The sequence below is a fragment of the Amblyraja radiata genome, chromosome 8 (assembly GCF_010909765.2).
Source record: "Amblyraja radiata isolate CabotCenter1 chromosome 8, sAmbRad1.1.pri, whole genome shotgun sequence".
NCBI classification, from domain to species: Eukaryota; Metazoa; Chordata; class Chondrichthyes; order Rajiformes; family Rajidae; genus Amblyraja; species Amblyraja radiata.
The window spans coordinates 14,757,433-14,775,980 of record NC_045963.1 but is presented as its reverse complement, the minus strand read 5'-3'; the positions used below and the strand labels follow the sequence as shown (position 1 = coordinate 14,775,980).

At 43.3% G+C, this 18,548-nt stretch overlaps 1 non-coding gene across 1 annotated transcript; it reads left to right on the top strand.

Moving 5' to 3' along the window:
• The first annotated feature begins 1,684 nt into the window (after positions 1-1,684).
• Positions 1,685-1,811, top strand: LOC116976588. Its single transcript, XR_004412994.1, has one exon. It is a non-coding gene; the product is annotated as a U6atac minor spliceosomal RNA (small nuclear RNA).
• Positions 1,812-18,548: the final 16,737 nt, after the last annotated feature.

The window sequence follows — 18,548 nt, the reverse complement described above, 5'->3', positions numbered from 1 at the left end:
ATAAATAATCTGCCGGAAATAGCAGGGGACCACGGGTCAAATGAGATGGAGGAACTGAGTGAAATCCAGGTTAGCCGGGAAGTTGTGTTAGGTAAATTGAATGGATTAAAGGCCGATAAATACCCAGGGCCAGATAGGCTGCATCCCAGAGTACTTAAGGAATTAGCCGCAGAAATAGTGGATGCATTAGTGATAATTTTTCAAAACTCCTTAGATTCTGGAGTAGTTCCTGAGGATTGGAGGGTAGCTAATGTAACCTACTTTTTAAAAAGGGAGGGAGAGAGAAAACGGGGAATTACAGACCAGTTAGTCTAACATCGGTAGTGGGGAAACTGCTAGAGTCAGTTATTAAAGATGGGATAGCAGCACATTTGGAAAGTGGTGAAATCATTGGACAAAGTCAGCAAGGATTTACGAAAGGTAAATCATGTCTGACGAATCTTATAGAATTTTTCGAGGATGTAACTAATAGAGTGGATGGGGGAGAACCAGTGGATGTGTTATATCTGGACTTTCAGAAGGCTTTCGACAAGGTCCCACATAAGCGATTAGTATACAAACTTAAAGCACACGGTATTGGGGGTTCAGTATTGATGTGGATAGAGAACTGGCTGGCAAGCAGGTAGCATAGAGTAGGAGTAAACGGGTCCTTTTCAGAATGGCAGGCAGTGACTATTGGGGTACCGCAAGGCTCAGTGCTGGGACCCCAGCTATTTACAATATATATTAATGAATTGAATGCAACATCTCCAAGTTTGCAGATGACACGAAGCTGGGGGGCAGTGTTAGCTGTGAGTAGGATGCTAGGAGGCTGCAAGGTGACTTGGATAGGCTGGGTGAGTGGGCAAATGTATGGCAGATGCAGTATAATGTGGATTAATGTGAGGTTATCCACTTTGGTGGCAAAAACAGGAAAGTAGACTATTATCTGAATGGTGGCCGATTAGGAAAAGGGGAGATGCAACGAGACCTGGGTGTCATGGTACACCAGTCATTGAAAGTAGGCAGGCAGTGACGAAAGCGAATGGTATGTTAGCATTCATAGCAAAAGGATTTGAGTTTAGGAGCAGGGAGGTTCTACTGCAGTTGTACAGGGTCTTGGTGAGACCACACCTGGAGTATTGCGTACAGTTTTGGTCTCCAAATCTGAGGAAAGGCATTCTTGCCATAGAGGGAGTACAGAGAAGGTTTACCAGACTGATTCCTGGGATGTCAGGACTTTCATATGAAGAAAGACTGGATAGACTCGGCTTGTACGCGCTAGAATTTAGAAGATTGAGGGGGGATCTTATAGAAACTTACAAAATTCTTAAGGGGTTGGACAGGCTAGATGCAGGAAGATTGTTCCCGATGTTGGTGAAGTCCAGGACAAGGGTTCACAATTTAAGGATAAAGAGGAAATCTTTTAGGACCGAGATGAGTAAAACATTTTTCACACAGAGAGTGGTGAATCTCTGGAATTCTCTGCCACAGAAGGAAGTTGAGGCCAGTTCATTGGCTATATTTAAGAGAGAGTTAGATGTGGCCCTTGTGGCTAAAGGGACCAGGGGGTATGGAGAGAAGGCAGGTACAGGATACTGAGTTGGATGATCGGCCATGATCATATTGAATGGCAGTGCCGGCTCGAAGGGCCGAATGACCTACTCCTGCACCTAATTTCTATGTTTCTATGTGATTACTTTATGTGTTGTATGAAAGGAGAGAAGGTTAGCACTCCCCTTGATAAGGATGGAAGGGTCCCTAATGACCTTACAACACACAAATGGTCAAGGCATTGCCATCTACTTAGTGGCATCTAACCATATAAAACTGCACAATACTAGGGTTCCAAGCAGGCTTGGAATTGGGGCCAGAGTTGTCTTTTGAGGCAGGCTCAGTATTTTGGCCAGGATTGCCTTTCGAGGCAGGCTCAGTATTATGGCCAGGGTTGCCTTTCAAGACAGGCTCGGAAATCGGGCCAGAGATGTTGTTCAAGGCAGGCACGGAATTATGGCAGGCATGGCCCGTTCATTGTGAAAGATGGAGAATGTATTTTAACTCACATGCGCAGTATAAACCTTTCTGAATAGGAAACTTCGTTACTAACAACTGATTTCCATAGGATCTTTATGGCATGCATCGATCTCAAAGATACATTCTATTCAGTTCCCATTCACAGGGATCATCGGAGACATTTGAAATTTATCTGGATGGGGCAATGATAACAGTAAAGCATTGCAAAATGGGCTAACTTCAGCTCCCAGGTTATTTACCAAATTACTAAAACCGGTGCTTGGACTGCTCAGAGCACAAAAACACATGTTATGTCTTGTCTGGATGATATTCTAATGCTGTATTTTGCTAAAATCAACTGTTTCAGCCTCAAACTATATTTGAGAAATTGGGGTTCCTCATCCATCCAGTTAAATTTAAGTTGATACCAACTAGACTTATTGATTATTGGGATTTACCTTTAACTATTAATTTGCATGTGACCCCGCCCTGGGGCACGAGATTGGAATTAATAGAAGCCTGTAACAACCTTGTTCTTATAAAGCAGCCTTCTATTCATCAAGTGTAATTGGCAATATAGTAGCTGTGATTCAGCTGTGCAAGTGGGGCTTTTGCATTATCAGAACTTACATCGTGCAATGTAGTAACCTCTCAAGTGCCATGTAGGTCATTGTTAACAGACCTATGCTATTACCAGCTAAAGCTACCAACGTCACAATGGTGGACGAACAGTATTCAGCATTGCTCTAGTAGTTTTGGTCAGTAAATATTCAGTTATATTACAAACTGATGCTAGTGCTCATAGATGGAAAATTACGAATGCCATCTCTAGTTCGGAGGTGCATGAGATTTGCATGAGTTACCAATTCTTCAGTTATTGGTATCAACTACCTATAGACACTAGGTGCATTCTATGGGTTAAAGGGTTATTGTGCGAATATGCATAATCTGCATGCTCAACTCCAAGTTGATAAACTATGGTGGTGGCATATGTTAGTCACATGGGTGCAATCAAGTCAAAGTATCCTGGAATAATTTACCTAACCTCATTTGGCGTTGGTGTATCATCACGTAAAATCAATGGCAACACAGAATGGATGTTGGATCACAAGTATTTTATGAAATTATGGCTCGATGGAACACCGGATATCGATATGTTTGCATCCAGGCTCATTCACCGGTTGCAAAAATATGGGGCATAACAGTGGCGAGAGATACATTCTCGCTACACGGAGGAAGAATGTTCTTTTATGTCTTTCCTCCATTTTGCCGCATCAGACGGGTCTTGCAATAAATTCAGCAAGATCCCGCTTCAGGTTTTTTCGTACTGTCTGACTGGCCTTTGCAGCCATGGTTCCCGCTTTTGTCGGGAATAATAATACAAACTTATATGGTTATTCTAAACATAAAACTTGGCTGGTTCAGCCTGTGGTTGCGGAAACCAGCCTCTGCATGATAAAATCAATTAATTGACTTACAGACTATGAGTAGACAGCACCTGCGGCTCGGGTTGTCATACCGATCCATGTGTATGCTCACTACAGAGTGCAGAGATAGCACCAAAAAAAGCAGTACATTTCTTCTTCAAGAGATGGGAAGCGTTTTGTTTAAATGCTAATGTTACATTTAATACAGCACAGATAACTGACGTTTGGAGTTCAGTTTCAAAAGGGTCTTTGACAATAAATTAAGTTATAGTGTAATTAACTGCTTCTCTTCATATTTGCTGCAGCGAACGGGACCCACTCTGTTGGGTTTCACCCTCTGATATCGAGTTTATAAAGGATATCTTTAATACAAGTTCTCCCAGGCCCAAGTACAGGGCATTATGGGATATTGACATTGTGTTAACACTACTTCACCAGGGGGCTCCAGCTACATCCTTAGCTTTGGCCCGGCTCTCATAAGGTAGTTATCTTCATGGCGCTGGTCTCAATGCAATGGGTTCAGACACTACTTAATTGCGACTGGCAGGATGGTTACATCTGCAAAATAATATAATATTTTATGTTTATGATTTAGTTAAGCAGATCAGACCAGGGGCGTCAAGTCTCAAACTAGTTTTCATGGCATACCCCATGGACCTTCGGTTAAGTGTGGTCACACATAAACAACAATATGTCAATGTCACCAAGAGCCTTAGAGGCTCTGAATTAGCAATGTTTGTTAGTTACAAAAAACTTTATAAGAAGGTATCAGTTCAGACCATCTCCAGGTGGTTAAATGGGTTTTGGCTTATGCAGGAGTAGATACTGATATTTTCAAATCTCACTCCACCAGGGCTGCTACAATATCAGCAGCAAGGGCTTTGTACATTCCACTGGACCACATCCTAGCGACTGCAGGATGGTCAAACGAACGAACTGTCCAAACATTTTATAATAACCCATTGCCAGACCGGGGGTATTTGCCAACTCTATTTTAGGTTCTGTTTTATAGTTTTCTCCAGGATGCGAGGGATTACTATTATTATTAATTATTCATAATGAATATTTCCCTTATCTGTGGTCAATTGATGCAGTTGTGCTTGTGTGGATTCGTTTTCACGGCATGAAATCACAGAGCTTTGAAATCTTCACGGAATCACTCACGTGACTCCGAAGTAAAATAGTAAGATTAAAACGAGAACTTACCAGTTTGAAGTTTGATCTTTATTTTATGAGGGGTTACGATGAGCGATTACGTGCCCTCCGCTCCCAACTCTCGTATCATAAAGGTCGCCTGGTAGTTCTAGCCTTCTCTAATCTTACTATGTCACTTCAACTACTGTTATCTGTGATTTCACACCGCTGCTTTGACGATTGACGCGCATGCGCACAGGCAGGCTTTTTTCTTCACGTAATCGCTCATCGTAACTCCTCATAAAATAAAGATCAAACTTCAAACTGGTAAGTTCTCATTTAATCTTACTATTAAATAGGACATGGAACACAAATACAGGCCCCAGCTCACAATGTCTGTGCCAAACATGATGCCAAGACTAACTCTTATCTGCGTGCACATAATCCATATTCCTCCATTCCCTGCATATTACCAAAAGTCTCTTCAATGCCACTATTGTATCGGTATAAATCACCACCCCAGCAGCATGTAACCGGCACTCCATGCACATCTCCTTAAAAACTTTGTCCCTCTCACCTTTAAGCTATGCCCTCTAGTATTTGATATTTCTATCCTGAGAATAAGTATTTGATTTTTCTATCCTTGGAAAAAGATTGCTTCTAATGCTTTGTTAACAAGCATACATTCCAGTTCTGGAGCATGCTGTTGCATTGCTTGGCACAAGTTAATAAAACATATTTGCATTTGTTTGCAAGATCCAATATGATGACCCTCAAGTTGGAAGCATACAGTACATTTCTGCATATTTCCTACTGCGCGTTATTGAGCTTTTCATATCTGATAGTCTCTGCTCAATCAGCCGTTGATTTGCTCTCCTCCACACAGTGTTATTATATTCTTTAATTAATTGGCTTTGAGAGTCAGACTAACTGGCTGATAGTGACAAGGGATTATCATGAAGACTTGACAACTTTCAAAGGGTATTCTCACCGTAAGTCATTCTGCTTACAACAGAAAATAACGGGGAAAAAAACAATTCAGCACCACGTCTGCAGTCGGAGATTGAAGATATCCAGGATCAGGCCCCGTGGATAAGCAACACTCTAGGTTTGGGAAATAGAGCTCCCCCAATGTTGGGCACCAGTCCTGTGGGATTGATGATTCTTGGAACAGAAATTGGCCACTTTACAGGGCACAAGGACAGAGTGGGGAATGGGGCTGACTGATATTTGAGTATAGGAGCAGGGAGGTTCTACTGCAGTTGTACAGGGTCTTGGTGAGACCACACCTGGAGTATTGCGTACAGTTTTGGTCTCCAAATCTGAGGAAGGACATTATTGCCATAGAGGGAGTGCAGAGAAGGTTCACCAGACTGATTCCTGGGATGTCAGGACTGTCTTATGAAGAAAGACTGGATAGACTTGGTTTATACTCTCTAGAATTTAGGAGATTGAGAGGGGATCTTATAGAAACTTACAAAATTCTTAAGGGGTTGGACAGGCTAGATGCAGGAAGATTGCTCCCGATGTTGGGGAAGTCCAGGACAAGGGGTCACAGCTTAAGGATAAGGGGGAAATCCTTTAAAACCGAGATGAGGAGAACTTTTTTCACACAGAGAGTGGTGAATCTCTGGAACTCCCTGCCACAGAGGGTAGTCGAGGCCAGTTCATTGGCTATATTTAAGAGGGAGTTAGATGTGGCCCTTGTGGCTAAGGGGATCAGAGGGTATGGAGAGAAGGCAGGTACGGGATACTGAGTTGGATGATCAGCCATGATCATATTGAATGGCGGTGCAGGCTCGAAGGGCCGAATGGCCTACTCCTGCACCTAATTTCTATGTTTCTATGTTTCTATGTTTCTATATACTCTGCAAAGAGCCAGCATAGACCTGGTAGTCCAAATGACCTCCTTCTGGGCTGTGATAATTTTACATGTCTGTGTTTCCTCCCAGGGGCAGGTATTAGACATTAATCCTTGAGTTGGGGATCTGACCACCATGGCTGTATTTGGACACCACCTCAGATCTGGGAGTACACACTGGACTGGACATCATATAAAAGGACAAGGAATGGACCACTTGGTTTGAACTCATTTCCAGGATAGATCCCACTACCTACTATGAGGGTGTGCCCTGATATTCTCTCCACCTAAGTAGAAACAAGGTGTCAGTTGAGTTCTGTTCCAGCCAGGTAAAATGGCAATGTCAAAATGTGCACGCTATGTAATGATAACATATGGGGAAGCCAGATTTCCCATTCAAAACATGCTCATCATCGTTCACCCCTCCCACCAGCATAAATTATATAACCTACCCTTGTCCAGCCGATGAATGTACACTAACCCTGGAAACATCACAAAAGAAAATGTGTTTGACCGTAACAACTACTTAGACATTGAGAGATGTTTAAGAAAGAACTGCAGATGCTGGTAAAATCGAAGGTAGACAAAAATGCTGGGGGAACTCCGCGGGTGAGGCAGCATCTATGTAGAGAAGGAACAGGCGAGAAGGAATAGACTGAAGATGGGTCTCGACCTGAAATGTCACCTATTCCTTCTCTCCATAGATGCTGCCTCACCCGCTGAGTTCCAGCATCTACCTTAGACATTGAGAGAGATCAGCCTTGAGGGGGTGGGAGATTGCAACCACGTGGTCCATCCTGTTTCGACAAATGCACAATCAAATAAGATCAAATAGTACAAGTTGTCCTACAATTTTAGGCTGTGCACGCCATACGCTCGAAGAAGATCAGCCTTGAGGAAATTATGCATGATCAATGCACTCATACAAATTTAAAACAAAATTACAAATCAGCCTGACCTGGCAGTGCAAATTTACAATTAAGCGCAATTTCATTGTTTTTGTATATTTTGAAAATGGTTTATTTCTCTGAGTTACGGTGGCAGAATGAAGTTTTAACTGTGACCCAAGGGTCATGGTTATAAATGTGTAAAATACATAGTTGTCCACTGAATTTCAAGCTGCAGTGGACATTCAGATATTGTTTCCTGGGAGTTCAAGTCAAGTCAAGTCAAGTTTATTTGTCACATACACATACGAGATGTGCAGTGAAATGAAAGTTGTCACAGGGATAAAATCTCAGCCTAACATGAAGGCATAATGCCTCACAATGTTCTATTAACTATACATTTATTTTTGTCCTTATCTTTGAAATGCCAACCATTTATTTCTAGAGTGGTGAGAGATAGCTTATAATATCCAACAAAGGAGTGTGAAATATCTTCCGTGGATCACATTCAATAAAAAGTAAAATATAAACAGTTTGGAAGAAGATCCATTAACTATTGATTATCAAAAAATATGCAGGCACGAAAATGTACATTAAAGCAGAATAAGCAAAAACCCTATAAGGCCATTGATTGCGACTTCATAGATAGTTTTTCCCATTGGGTTTATTTATAAGACAGAGGACCTGAAATTACACTAGAAGATGATAAATGCTCATCTGAAGTTTTTCTGCTATTTTGCAGTTAGCCCATTCAAATCAAATAGATGAAAATGCTGGTTTAATAAAGGAGGACATTTTTCTTCAAGCTATTCATTTTTTCTAGGCATGTCCTGCAAAGCAGGTTCAAAACTAATATTTCAACAATGAGCTTTAATAATACTGTGACTCAAAATATTAAACTGAGTTCTAATTGTTGATTTAATATAATGTTGATCCAGCAATGATGTCTGGAAATTCTGCCTGGTCAATGATGGCACATGCTTTATTGTGGCAGTAACATATTCAGCCACTACTGCAGTCCTCAGGGTGTCTGCTTGGCAACAAGGCCGATCCACTGAGGATACAACTGAGGACTCCAGTGTCAACTCAATGCCAATGTTTACTCTGTGCAGATGATGAAAAACTCCACAATACCAATCGGGGCAGAACTCTGTCCTTCCCTATCAGGTCTGCTTGGGAGGATTCATGCAGGACTAGCTGAGCTGTTATTATGGTGGTCTGTTGAATGCTGCAAACACTTGGCATCATGAGGAGACGGCCGTTACCCCCAACAATGTAGACAAAGGGAAGAGTCAATCTAAACAACCTCTTTGTGTCTGGGCTGTGTGTGATTACAATTGGAGTATTAAAACTCCTATTGCCCATTCACTGCGCCCTGTCTCCCATCTGCCATTGAGCTTCACAGTGAATATTTGGCCACAATACAAGACTAAAAGATGCCACAAATGAAACAGTCTAACAGTCCTATGTGGAAACCTGCCATATTGCATGCAAACGTTTACTAATCTTACACCCACCTTTCTCTTGTCCCCTGCCCATTCTTTGCTTTTGCCTGTCTTAGGAATTCCCATGCACGTGTCCCTTGTCATGGGTCTCAGTGCACCAAGCCGTTCGATATACATAGCAAAATAGGTGCAGTAGTAGGTCATTCGGACCTTCGAGCAAGCACTGCCATTCAATATGATCATGGCTGATCATCTAAAATCAGTACCCCGTTCCTGCCTTTTTCCCCATATCGCTTGATTCCTTCAGCCCGAAGAGCTAAATCTCTCTCTTGAAATCATCCAGTGAATTGGCCTCCACTGCCTTCTGTGGCAGAGAATTCTACAGATTCACAACTCTCTGGGTGAAAATGTTTTGCCTCATCTCAGTCCTAAATGGCCTACCCCTCATTCTTAAACTGTGACCCCTGGTTCTGGACTTCCCCAACATCGGGAACATTTTTCCTGCATCTAGCCTGTCCAGTCCTTTAAGAATGTTTCTATAAGATTCCCTCTCATCCTTCTAAATTCCAGTGAATACAAGACCAGCCGACCCATTCTTTCATCATATGTCAGTTCCGCCATCCCGAGAATTAACCTGGTGAACCATACGCTTCACTACCTCAATAGCAAAAATGTCCTTCCTCAAATTAGGAGACCAAAATTGCACACAATACTCCAGGTGCGGTCTCACAAGGGGCCTGTACAACTGAAATAGGACCTCCTTGCTCCTAAACTCAAATCCTCTTGCAATGAAGGACAACATGCCATTAGCTTTCTTCACTGCCTGCTGTACCTGTATGCTTACTTTCAGTGACTGATGTACAAGCACACCCAGGTCGCGTTGCACCTCCCCTTTTCCTAATCTTACACCATTCAGATAATAATCTGTCTTCCTGTTCTTGCCACCAAAGTGGATAACCTCACATTTATCCACATTATACTGCATCTGCTATGCATCTGCCCACTCACCCAACCTATCCAAGTCACCCTGCAGTCTCATAGCATCCTCCACGCAGCTCACACTGCCACCCAGATTTGTGTAATCCGCAAACCTGGAGATGTTATATTTAATTCCCTCGTCTAAATTGTTAAAATATATTGTAAATAACTGGAGCCCCAGCACCGAGCATTGCAGCACCCCACTGGTCACTGCCTGCCATTCTGAAAAGGGCACGTTAATTCCCACTCTTTGCTTCCTGTCTGCCAACCAGTTCTCTATCCATGTCAATACCCTATCCCCATTACCATGTGCTCTAATTTTGCACACTAATCTCTTGTGGGACCTTTGTCAAAGGCTTTTTGGAAGTCCAGAACCACACATCTACTGGCTCTCCCTCATCGATTCTACTTGTTACATCCTCAAAAAATTCCAGAAAATTAGTCAAGCATGATTTCCCCTTCATAAATCCATGCTGACTTTGACCAATCCTGTCACTGCTTTCTAAATGCGCTGCTATTATGGTTACATCTTTAATAATCGACACCAGCATCTTCCCCACTACCGATGTAAGGCTAACTGATCTACAATTCCCTGTTTTCTCTCACCCTCCTTTCTTAAAAAGTGGAGTTACATTAGCTACCCTCCAGTCCACAGGAACTGATCCAGAGTCTATAGAAAATTGGAAAATGATTACCAATGCATCCACGATTTCTAGGGCCACCTCCTTGAGTACTCTGGGATGCAGACCATCAGGCCCTGGGGATTTATCTGCCTTCAGTCCCAACATTTTACCTAACACCATTTCCTGACTAATGTGGATTCCCTTCAGTTCCGCCTTCCCATCAGATCCTCGCCCCCCTAGTATATGTGGGTTTTCGTCTGAAGCCTGCTCTGTCAAGTCTCCAATGGCAGAACTCCCATGTGACCTTATTTTTGGGTGAGCTGCTATTAGGGTTGCCCCTACACCTTGACCCAACCCTTACCCTACTCCACCGGACTACAGATCCCTCCTGTCCAGGGGTGTTTTGTGCACATGCACCCCATTGCTCTCCAGCTCTTCATATCAATTTCTGAGCTGGTGGCAGAAGAAGAAAAACGGAGTTGCCCTGTGTGCTTGCCATCGTTGTCTTCTGATTGTTCCTCCATTGTGTGACCAGCTTACAATTCGTGGATTTCTGAAATGCAAAATTGACAATGTTCTGTGGAGATTTCACCACTTGAAGATCAGACATGTTTTTGGACCAACTTTTGTCTGAAAGTTTACTGCCAAGATCTCACTGCCAATGATTGTTCATTGTCTCGTGGAACTAAAACTGTGAAATTATGTTTTTTGGCATACAGTTCAGTGACCTCTCATATATATTTGCACTTCGGTGCAATACTTGGCGTGGTGTCAAGTTTTACATCTGTCCGCGTCACTCCATCGTTTCTTCATATATTTAGCTGGTAAATTGCGTTTGTTTCATGACACCAAGGGTTCTAATATGTTTTTACTCGTGCCTGGTCCATTTTGGAACAACTGAGAGTGGGGCTGGAAGAGAAGGTGGTGTAGCTGCTCTAAAGAGGGGGACCAGAAGTGTAGATGCAAAAAGACCAGACAGAAAGAAACATTCAGCCATTTTCAGCTTCCCAGAGCATTGCAAGCAAGTTTGCAACTTGACCTCAGGCTCCATATCGATTGCAATTTGTGAAATCAGTCACATCATTCACAACATAGATCAACCTTCAATCCACAAATGAATGATGTGCCGTTTAATAAACTAAACTCTTCCTCTCTTCCCCCATGGAAAAACAGCAGGATAGACTCTGGCTGTTGCACAAAGCAGTTCCACGTGAGACTTTTGCCAGTATCCACTGGGAATTGGCAGCATCCACTTCTCTCCTGGAGCCGGTTTGAGTTATGCCGTCCTTTTGACTGACAAATACCAAAGGTCAGGATGTGGAGTAAATTGCCAGGCAATATGGTGAATACATGCAGAGGTTGTCTTTGAAAGGGAATCGGATAAATATTTGAAAGAGTAAAATGTGCAGAAATATAAAGGAGTGTATTTTGTCTCAATGTGCTGATTAACTCCTTCTGCGATGTACTCTGTGTGATCCTTTAAATAATGGCTACTGGAGCCCAGTCAGCAGCTGCATGTCACCGCGCCTCTTGTCTTAATTTCTGGTATTTTGTCAAGACATTTGCACACTGGGGCCATTGCCTCAGTCTTTACATCTATATGACATTTTAGTCAGAGGGTGGTGAATCTGAGGAATCTTTTGCCACAGTGGATATTTTTAAGGCAGAGATTGATAGATTTTACTTCGGAGTCACGTGAGTGACTACGTGAAGAACCCCACCAGGACGCATATCGCTACACGCATTGCAACGAGTCACAGCAGGGGGAACGACGTTCCCTTAGCGGCAAAATTTGAAAGCCGGGAACAGCAGGTAAGAAGACTCTGCGTTCCTTCCACTTACCTTTCAGGTGGAGACATGGACCAGATCCACGAAGGCTGTGGGAAAGCTGGCGGGGGAGAACCGCGGAGTTGCGGGCAGCCGGCAGCAGCAGCCAAAGGCACGCCAATCTCCCGTAATGGGAACAGTTGTGCCCGACTTCGCTCCCGACTTCGCTCCCGCACCGTCCAAGCCGGGCGGGAGAGCGAAGCAAAAACTAACAGGGTCGTTGACTCCGAGGAGTCCGACTCTGAATAGCCGCGAGCGGCCAGTGCCCGTGCATTGGAGCCGGTTTGAGCAGCTGGGAGCGGGGAACAAAGCAGCCGTGACGGCCAGTGCCCGTGAGCATTGGAGCCGGTTGGAGCGGCTGCAGGAGGGACAGCTTCAAGCAGCCGCGACGGCCAGTGCCCGTGAGCATTAGAGCCGGTTGGAGCGGCTGCTGGAGGAAATACTCCAAAGTGGCAGGCTCCGGGAGATGGAGGCTAGCCACAGTGGGCAGGTAGTAAGCCCCACAGCAGTACCTCGTGTAGGGCTGCACAGAGTTTCTCCCTCATCAGAGGGGAACACCGAGGGTCAATCCTGGGCTGGCTGCAGGAGCTGGAGCAGGAGAAGCTTCAGGAGCAGCCGCGACGGCCAGTGCCCGTGAGCATTGGAGCCGGGTGGAGTGGCTGCAGGAACTGGAGCAGGAGCGGCCTCAGGAGTAGCGGCTTCAGGAGCAGCCGCGACGGCCAGTGACCATGTGCATTGGAGCCGGTTGGGTGCCCGAGAGCATCGGAGCCAGCTGGAGCGGCTGTTGGAGCAGGTAAGTAGCAGGCTCCGGGAGATGGAGACTAGTCACAGGGTGCAGCTAGTAAGTCCTACAGCAGTACCTCTTGTAGGGCTGCACAGTGTTCTCCCTCATCAGAGGGGAGTATAGGGGGTCCATTCTGGGCTGAACCTGAACAGGGGTGCAGAACATACCCCTAGTGCACATGGGGTGCAGAAAACCTATTGGAAGACACTTACCATCAGGGAACTGCAAAACACTGAATGTTCCCAGTATCAACCAGTGTATTTGAAAACATGGCAGGGCAGGTACTTGAAACGAAAGAAAGTTCCAAAAGTCCTAACAGCGGTTATTACGGGTTTCGCCCGCACAATAAACAAAAAAGACATGACACTAGATCACCAGGATGCACTGGCCTTATTTTGCAAACTACCAATACGAGTAAACAGCATTAGGAAGAAGTACCATCCAACCGGCTTTAGACCCTAATTTGCAGGCCTCTGCAAACCTGGAACCTCCATACCACCAATATTAAAATTTGGAGGCAACTTATCTAAACAGGTAAAGAACTTGACATAGAGGGAAACCCTGGGGCTCATTAAAGCAACGTCTAAAAACTACTTCCTTTGGAATGCGCTAACCCTCAACACAGACCCAACTACAGATCCAGACACCGACACCTCAACGTCCACGGAGGGTGCCGAAAAAGTAACAAACCTACTAATAGTAACCATGGAGGAAGAAGTATAGGGTTATACCATAGAATTATTCAAAACATAATCCTCCAGTCAGCATGTACCGAACTGAATGTTCATGCTTACAGGCAAAGAAATAATCAAAAGCGCATACTGAACTACAGTGCCCAAATAAAAAAGGAGTAATGGAGGACATCCAACACGAATCACAGGAATTCGTGTCCAAAAATCTTTATCATAAAATAGATGGTGGTTGCCACATCATCATAGATTTGACTAATTTGAATACTTTCGTACTTTATATTCATTACTAGATGGGAACCTTTGTTACTGCAAAGGTATTGATCCTAGGTTACTACATGGCAAGCATCGTATTAAAAAATGCTTACTATACAGTACCCATTAGAGGTGACCACAGATGTATTTAACACAATGGATCATCTGCGGTTTCACTCTTAACTCAACTCACATGTCAGTGACTTGGCCGTAAGAAAAGGTTACAGCCTTAATGGAGGCTTGCAGTAAACTAAACCATCCATCAGACTGGTAGTAGAATAATTGGCATTATAGTGGCTGTGTTCCAGTCACATAAATCGGACCTTAACATTATCAAATTACTGAGCGCAAACATGCATGCACTCAAAAATTATGGGGGTCATTCTGACAGACCAAAGAAGCTACCAACAGAGGCCACAATGGTACTAAAATGGTGGAAACATAACATTAGGCATTGTTCCAATCCAAACATTAACAGCTACCCGTCTATGGAATTACATACTGATGGGCACTTGGATGGGATGCTACCAATTCCATCTCCAGCTGTGGGGGAGATAGAATGCACAGGAGGCATCATTACAAATGCTGGGCATAAATACCTGGGAAAGTTGAGTGCATTCCATGGCTTTAAGTCATATTGTTCTGGGTTATATCACCAGTATGTTAGACTACTAATTGACTACACCACCGTGGTAGCATATGTCAACCATATGGGTGGAAACATATCGACATCATGTGACTATCTGGCCAACACAATTTGGCAATAGTGTATCCAGAAAGATATTTGGATATCAGATACCAACTTACCAGGTAAACTGAATTTAGTGGCAGACAACAGGTCACGCTAAGTCTATGAAAACACTGTATGGATGTTGGATTTTTTTTATTTTTTAAATGGATTGCTGGAATTACAGCACGGTATGGAACACCAGATAACGACCTATTCACATCCATGCTCTCACCAGTTATCGAATTAGGTTCTTGAGAATAAGAACCTGGGGCAGTGGCTACAGATGCATTTTCGCTGCAATGGGGGATTATTTATGCATTCCCTCCTTCTGCCTCATCAGTCGGGTATTTAGGAATAAACAGTAGACTCCGCGTCTGTAATTTGATAGTACCCGATTGGCCTACTCAACCATGTGTCCCGGTGATATCGACATGGTTTTAGAACCATGCATCACCATCCATCATAGACCTAATTTACTGGTTCTTCCCGCAACAAGGGGAGTTACCCATGTCATAATTATATAAACCTATTAATTTATAGAGTTGAAAGCACCTCTACTACACCTGGGACTGATGGACCGAATGCGGTATTATTTCAGCGGGCCACAGACAGCCCACCTAAACATCAGTACTTGGTGTCATCAAGAATGGGAAGTACTGTCACAACAATAAACATCACCCACAGATCTATGAACATCCCGTCTGTTCTGGAATTCCTGGCAAGCCTCCATTACGATGAGAGGCTCAGTCATAGTGCCATCAACTGCGCCAGAAGTGCTCTGTCAACATACCTGTCGCAAGGAACAGAGCGCATTCTGTTGGGACACACCCTGGTAACCAAACTCATGAGGGGCATTTTAATATTAATCCCCCAAGAACCAGGTACTCCCAAATATGGGATGTGAGCATTGTACTGACCATGTTAAGAAACTGGTCTCCAGCTACAGCTCTGTCCCTACAGAAACTGACTATGAAAACAGTCATGCTGATGGCCTTGGTCACAGCACAAAGGGTCCAGTCACTACAGAAACAAAGGTTGGACAACATGATTATTTCATCTGGAAATTTAACTTTTCACATCAATGAAATAGTCAAACAGAACAGACAGGGGTCAGCAGGCCTAAAAACAGAATTCACGGCCTACCCGACAGATGGTCGTCTCTGTATTGTAACACACTTACTATTATATATGGAGTATACTAAGATCATCAGAGGGAAGAAATGTCACTTTAATCAGCTACAAACAGCCACTCAAAACAGTGACAGTCCAGACCATCTCTAGATGGCTAAAACAGGTCCTAATAAAGGCTGGAGTAGACACTAGCATTTTAAAATCTCACTCCACCAGGGCTGCAGCTACATCGGCAGCTATGAAGTTGGACGTTCCTATGGACCAAATCCTCAAGACAGCAGGATGGTCAACAGAGGAAACTTTCCAACGACTTTATAACAATCCAGTCATTGAACCTGGAACATTTGCAGAAACAAATTTAAGTTCTGTAATATAATTTACCCCATAAATAGGGGCAATAATTGGTGTTAATATTTTTATCGTTGGGTTTTAATATCGTATTGATGTCTAATGATGTTAACTCTATTCTCCCCATAATCAAGGCAGATGTGATGCATGGACTCGTTTCCACGGCATGAAATCACAGAGCTTTAAAATCTTCACGTAGTCACTCACGTGACTCCGAAGTAAAATAGTAAGATTAAACGAGAATGTACCAGTTTGAAGTTTGATCGGTATTTTATAAGGAGTAACGTTGAGGGAATACGTGCCCTCCGCTCCCACCCTTGATCATATACTCAACTGGTATCTCTTCTCTAATCTTACTATGTTTAGTCATTACAGTTATCTGTGATTTCACACCGCTGCTTTGAAGAATGACACGCATGCGTCCTGGCGGGGTTCTTCACGTAATCCCTCAACGTTACTACTCATAAAATAACGATCAAACTTCAAACTGGTAAGTTCTCGTTTAATCTTACTATTCTTGATTAGTATGGGTGTCAGAGGTTATGGGGAGAAGACAAGAGTATGGGTTTAGGAGGGAGAGATAGATCTGCCATGAGTGAATGGTGTAGTAGAATTAATGGGCCGAATGGCCTAATTCTTTTCCTATTCCTTTTGACATGACCTTATGACGAAATTCTGGCCACCCCACACTGGGATTCCACTGTTGGTGGCCGCACCGTACCATGTTCAGATCAATGATTAATTAGCAGAAGAATATTAGACTCTGCAATATCACCGATCAAGCTGCCTGGATGATTTTGGTGCCTGGTTGCATGACCAATCACATACAATTCCTCTGTTTAATTGTGGTTTTCTGTCTGTTACTTAATGTTGCATGCATGGAACGAATGTTAGAGAGAGGTCCTCAGCCTGATGAAGAGGAGGAGACTAATAATCTGAAAAAATGGTAAAGAAAAAGATGAGGGTGAACACTCGGCCTTAACAAGAACTCTCAACAGCTCCTCATTAAAGGGAGTGTTAGCTGGAGTCTTATGTCTATCCACAGAAATGGTCATGTACAAAACCCATCACAATTCTGCTCTCCTCCAGTGGAGTTGGATCAGTCTGAGGACCAATACTGGGTTTTCATTGACATTGCGCAGTCAGAAATGCAGATATTTTTTATTTTACTGTCTTACACAAATGCCTACACACTGATTATTATTCATGCGTGAGTTCATTGTGTCTGCGCTAATAACCTTTTATCATCGAATACTGGAGTTCGCAGGGCCTTTCAATCGGCCAGCGGCGGCTTCGACATCGGAACCCTCGATGGCCCTAATACAGCAGTTTGATTTTAAGCCACGCTGGGCGATGAAAGGCTCCGTGAATGGGCCAATTCAGCCCTTAGAAAGCATTTGATACCCGCTTGAATCTTTCAAAAGCAACAATGTGATAAATAACACTTAAACAAATAAAACTGAAGCAAATAAAAGCAAACAGAAGAACAAACCTTGGAGGGAGGAGAGAGAGAGAGAGATGGGAAAAAAATACTAAATAACATGAGTGACCATGAATGAGGGACTTACCTGCAAGCCAGCAAGGAAACCCGTTCGACTGGATCCCTTAATGACCTGACCCGTTTAAATCCGATACTCGTTGAAATCTTTCCCATCCACCAATGCATCCAATTGGTTCAAATAGTAATTGTACCCGCATCAGACAGCTTTAAGAAATTCTCCGTGATTACCTTCAGTAATACTTGAAGGTCAAAACACAATTGGTGACACATCATGTTAATACGATGTTAATAGAAACATTTAAAAAGCTCTTAACATTCACACCCCCACTGTCTCGTGGAAAGCGGAGATTTTAATAGAATTTCTTTTCACCGAATTTCAAAATCCGGATTACAAAACATGGGGGGGATTGTCCCCCACCTCTCAAAACATGGGGGTCAATTAAATGTAATGAATGTTGAAATAAATAAAAGGACTACGGTATAGACTCATTCACATTGTCCATTCTCAGGTCAAACAGAGTGTTAAGGTGGTAGACAGGGACCTGTGCAACTTACCACACATTCTCTGTTTGTATAAAACACAAATATTTTAATACATATTTAGAGATAAAATGAAACGTCTTCTCCAATACCTAAACTTTTACTTATTTCTTGACCAACTCAAGGCATAAAGGCATGTAAGCATCAAGTCACTTCTGACATCACTGTCCCTGCATGAATCATCTTGTGATTGTAGATCATTGCCTTTGGTCAGAGTCTCGTAGCGCAGTGCCGAAAGTATCCCTTCGTTCATTATCTTTGTGAGGACCTTCGTAACCATGGTGATGGTATGAAGAGACCTGTTATCTTCAATTACTACATTCCTTAAAGGGGCTTTCTGCTATCTCTTATCTCATTCCCCATTGCACACACTACGTCTAACTTACTTAGTGTGTA